The sequence below is a fragment of the Labeo rohita genome, unplaced genomic scaffold, assembly GCF_022985175.1.
Source record: "Labeo rohita strain BAU-BD-2019 unplaced genomic scaffold, IGBB_LRoh.1.0 scaffold_576, whole genome shotgun sequence".
NCBI classification, from domain to species: domain Eukaryota; kingdom Metazoa; phylum Chordata; class Actinopteri; order Cypriniformes; family Cyprinidae; genus Labeo; species Labeo rohita.
Window position 1 is genome coordinate 35,950 of NW_026129500.1, and position 6,000 is coordinate 41,949.

Sequence of the window (6,000 nt, forward strand, 5' to 3'; positions counted from 1 at the left end):
CTACTTGGGAAAGAGATTCTGATGTTAAGGCAAAAGTGAGAGTAGCAGCAGCTACGTTTAGCACAACAAATCGAGACAAGAGATGGTCTAAAAAAGAAGGGAAATGCAATTATTGTGGTAAACCTGGACACTGGATGAAAGAGTGTAGGAAAAACAAAAAGTATGTAAGAGAAATGAACAGTGTAAATCAGCTCCTACTCAGTCTGCTTGCAACTCTGAAGCAGACCCTCCCCACTACACCAAACTCGTGGGGCAGCTTGCTGAGGTGCTAACTGTTAAGGCTGTGAGTTCTTAATTACCCCAATAATCTACAACAAAGATGAAAAGATTCTTTGTAAATAGAAGGAAGTTGACTTCCTCCCACTGGGGGACTCTGGTTAAGGACACTCACAGCCAAAAACAATACTACAGCACACTCCAGTCACTCACCTATCCTCTATGGGTTATGATGTTTGCTATGACTGATGTTTCATTAGAGGATGGAGTAATTGCACAGTTAAGTTCTCACACTAACTACAGGGACAGACTAGGACACACAGGCCAGTGAGGAGCCCAGGGAAGAACCGAAGTGCAACAGGCCTCGGGGGCCAACCCTGTGGTGAAGATTTCCTCATAGGTTTTTCCCCTCATCAGTTTGTCCCCACCTCACTGGTCCATAGGTGTCAAATGACTTAAGACTAGGTCAACAAAACACTATACGATCACCAGACTTAAAAACCACTATACGATCAACAGAAGTCTAAAATTGTCTATGCATGAATACTGCTGGTCTGCTGTTTCTCTGTTTTCTTGTGTTGCAGGTATGTGTACATGCCATGATGTCCTCAAAAGCAGCATCCTGGAGTAAAGCATCACCTCAGACACCGATGAACAAGCTTCACAAGGACAAAGAGTCATCTGAGTGAATCTACGTGGGAAATGGACTACAGAAAACTACAGACTACACAGCTATTCAGGCGCCATGGACGTCAGGACTTCCACTCTTATGCTACATGGTTTTCTGTGTCAACATGTAGCTTGTACGACGTTACCATCCATGTCATATGTGTCAACAGTTATGGTTCTGAAAAGAACTATTACACCTAATTAAATCTGGGACAAGACACAGAATAAGATATATGTGCCTGTAACTATTTCAAGTTACATGAATGGAAGATGGGGCTTAATGCTAACAAACATAGGCTATAGAATGGATTTATGGAGGTTTAAATTTGAATTATGTGAGAGTTATTAGAACTCTCAAAGGGGGGACTGAAGGATTACAAATTTAAGAATCTGTTTAAAATATGCTGATCCTATGCTCTGATATAGCATCGTGTGAAAACCTAAGGTGCAGTACATTGTATTTAGCATTTAAGGTAAATATGAGGTTATCAGACAACTGATTCTCTCAAGCAAAGTTTGTAGCAAGATGTCCCTGCCAGTTCCTGTTCTTTTATTGTAAGTCAAATGAGCCAGATTACTGAGATGTTCACCTTTTGTTTGTAATGGCTCTCGGTGCCTCTGCCCAGTCTTTGAGTAGTTATGATGATTGAATTAGGACTGGTGTAAATGGGGCACTTGGCTACACTTGAGTACTTTATTTGCATGCTTTGTTTAGGATCGTCACCCAGGTGCTTTGTCTACATTTTAGGGGACTGCCCCCTAAATGTATATAAACTACAATGTATCACTGCCTTAGTCAGACTTTTGAGGACTGCAGAGCTACGCAGTGCATTCTCAATAAAGAATTCTGCTGAAGATACCCAAGAGTCTCCTGGTCTTCGCTTCTGAGTTTCCAACAATTCATAATAATTTTAATAACAGAAAATGTAAAACTCTTACACTGACAGTCACATCAGTTCTATTAAATTATATAAACTTAAAGTGATGACATTTAGCACTTTGTAAATCTCTCTCCCTCTGTCTCTCTCTCTCTCTCTCTCTCTCTCTTTTTAAAAGTCTCCTTCAAGGCACAAAAAGGTTGAAGGCTCAGGCAATAGTGGCCTAATTGTTAGAGAGTCAGACTTGTAACCCAAAGATCACGGTTTTGAGTCTCGGTACCGGCAGGGATAGTAGGTGGAGGGAGTGAATGTACAGTACTCTCTTCCACCGTCAAGACCACCATTGAGGTGAGACCTTTGAGCACTGAACCCCCAACTGCTCCCCGAGCACTGCAGCAAATGTGTGCGCACTTGGAATTTGTGCTTTGCATTTAACCAATCCGAGTATGGATCTCCATACTTGGCCACACATTATGTCTTTGGCTTTCATTTCCTTAAAGACACATTAAAATACAGTAGCATAGTAGCCACTTTAACATTGTAAATATACAGTTTGACCATTAACACTGCACTGTGCTTACAAACAGGTAAATAAATAAAGATTAAAGGTTTTGTTGTAATTTCTTATTTAAAATGGTCATGTCCTCTATCATTTTATGGCCTGGTTTCACAGACAGGGCTTTGACTAAACCAGGATTAGGCCATAGTTCAATTAGGACATTTAAGTAATTTTTATAATGTGCCTTAGAGGAAAATAAAAACATTACTGGTGTGCATCTTGAGACAAAACAAAGGCACTGATATATTTTAAGATCAATCAGAGCAAAATTCTTTCAGTTGATGCAGCTCAGACTTACATTTTAGTTTTAAGGCTTTAGGCTTAAGGCTTGTCTGTGAAACCAGGGGTATATGTTTTTTTTCTTTGATCCAGCTACCATCAGACCAGCTAAAACAGATTCATCTGGATGTTGTGTATGTATAAGGATACTGGATACTGTGGCATCAGAAAAAAAGGGAGTTTTCACACCGCTCTATTCCGAGTGTTTGATGGCTTCTGTTCTATGGACTACTACTACAGCATGGATGAATAAATTGATGTATTAATGAAGTTGGGTGTGGCTATTTATTTATTTATTTATTTAGTGTAGACAAAATAAAAATTATGTAGACAAGCTAAAACTGAATAAATGTTTTATTGGCTAAAATTGTGTCTGTTTGCCAGATTAATGCAACTTAACAGACGGTTATTAAACAGTGCTTATTCTACTGGCTCTTGTGATTCTTCTTCTTCTTCTTCTTCTTCTTATTATTATTAGGGGTTCGAGCACGCAGTGCTGAAACCCTATTGTAATTGTTAGGATTTTTTAAATTATTATTCCGCGCTAAAACTGATCGTGCAGCCCAAACCGTAAGGCCTAGAGAGCTGAAACTTGGTCAGAAGGTAGTAGTCCTCCTCGCTACTCAGGCGCAAAGAACCGACCCAATCGGCCTATAGGTGGCGCTACAGTGATCAAAAATGCTCATAGCTCCTAGACCGTTTGTCATAGACTCAAAAAAATTGGATTTCTGGAATCCTTGGGTCAAGGCGATAAAAAGCCTAAAAAAAATTCAGATTAGCTCTACGGGGCCCGGTTTTTCCGCCATTTTGAAGTAAATTCAAAACCTACTCTTGCGAACTAGTCCTAGGTTTTTCACCTGATCGGAACCAAACCACTGCAGAAATGTTCTCTGGACAGTGAATATCAATAATTATCAAAAAAATCGTAAATTTTGATCGTTGCGAAAGGGCCCCAAAAAGTTTGTAAGGTCGGGGGCCTTGTTTACTAAAATGGCTATAACACATGAACCAAATGAGATATCTTCACTAAACTCGGTACACATGTGTATAAGCTCAATCTTTGGTCAAATAAAAAAAAATTGCACAGCTCTGCCACTTGGTGGCGCTGTAAGCCTGAAAAAACATAAAAATGGTTCCGATCGACCTGAAAATTGGTATGCAGTGTCTCTGTCCAATGTACATGGCCAAAAAACATGGCCGCCATCGGCCAATGAAGTTTGAGCACCTATTAGACAAGGTTAACGGAGGCCGATCGGAACAAAACTCACTGGGAATGTTCGACTCATGGACCTAAAGGTCTGTAAGAATTTTGAAACAAATCGGCCACTAGTTGGCGCTAACGAGTTTTATGGCTCTGTAATCACGTGGTGTTTCACACATCCACACAATATGCACATCATTGGATAGATCTCCTCATGATGAACAACTTTGCCTCAAGAACCATTGCTGATGTGAAACAGTCCTAATAGACATAGATAACTCGTTGTTATTTAGGAATAAGATCGCGTGGGTGTTTGAATCGACACCTCAATATTTTAAGGATTAATAGTGCAGCTCTAATGTAAACATGGCAAAATGTTGTGGGAGGATACTGTCACGAGATCTCGTGAAATCCGACTGGTCTTGTCACATCCCTACCATTTAGATAGCCACTTAATAATAAGATCATGATCTACTGTACCCGAGTCTATAAAACCTAAAAGAAAAGAAAATTTCACAAACCTAAGTCAAATCATCATCATATGATTCTAAACAAGCCTGCATTTTAAAGACATCAGGCAAAAAAAGGCAATGTAACAATTATAAAGCTTAAAAACAATGCATCTCTTTAAAATGTCATGAAATTACAACTATAACCACTAGATGGCAGTAGAAGACCACTAATGGCTCATTGAAATGAACAGTGCTATTCACAGATTGTTTTCCATTCATTTCAATTCATGCAAAGACTAAATCACTGTTATAACATTTCAAATCACATTTAGTCAAAGTTTAACACTTCATTTAAACACATATATCATATTTGACAATAATACAAGATTATGATTACAGTGAAACCTGAAAATTATATATAAAATCTTAAAAAGACTTGCACTAAACATTTTGTCACCTACCATTTAATACACAAATCTCTTATGTGCAACAAAATGTGTGTGTGTGTGTGTGTGTGTGTGTGTGTAATAATGCTTAATGAACATTAATATAACAGTTTAACTATTTAATTTCTGTTTGTGAGTGTATTCTCCATCATGGATGTGTTTTACTGTGTTAGCCATATATTTTGCATTGGACTACATCTTAAATCCACACAACCTTTTATGATGCTAAACAGACATGCAAAGTTTCATGAAGATCAGACCTTAGGTGGCACTATAACAGTTAAAAAGGCTTTAAAAACAACATTTCTCTGGTAATTGGCCTCAACTTGCTAAAAACATGCAAATATATTCACACAACCACTAGATCTTCATATCATATGATAGATCTCCTCATTCTGAACAACTTTGCCTCCAGGACCATTGCTGTCAATCCAACTGTTCTTTAAATATTTGATATTATTCATAAAAGCCATTTTTTTTTAACTAGTCCTAGGTTTTTGACTCAAAACCAATAAAACCACTGCAGTAACATACTCTGGACTCTCTAGATAAATTATTATCAAAAAATGTTGAATAGTTACATTTGGACAGTGATAACAGGGCCACTTAATAAGATGATCATGAGCTACTGTACCCAAAAGTCTATAAAACCTAAAAGAAAACAAAATTTCACAAACCTAAGTAAAATCATCATCATACGATTTTAAACAAACATACATTTCATAGACATTAGGCAAAAAAGGCCATGTAACAGTTATAAAGCTTAAAAGTAATGGATCTCTCTTTAAAACGTGAAATTGCAACTATAACCACTAGATGGCAGTAGAAGACCACTAATGGGTCACTGAAATGACTAGAACAGTGCATTTTCATGGTTTCAAGCTTTAATTTCATACAAAGATGATACTAAATCAATGTTATATCATTTCAAATCACATTTAGTAAAACTTTACCACTTCATTTATACAGATGTATTACATTTGACAATTATGCCACATTATGATTACAGTGAAACCTGAAAATGATATATAAACTCTTAAAAACATAAGACTTACAGTAAGCATTTTGTCACCTACTATTTATGACCAAATCTCTTATGTGCAACAAAATGTGTGTGTGTGTGTGTAATAATGCTTAATGAACTTTAATATAATAGTTTAACTATTTCATTTTCTGTGTTTGTGATTGTATTGTCCATCATAGATGTGCTGTAGTGTTAGCCATATATTTTGGGTTGGACTACATCCTAAAACCATAGCAACCATAGCCTCGGATCATAGGTGGTGCTGTAACAGTTAAA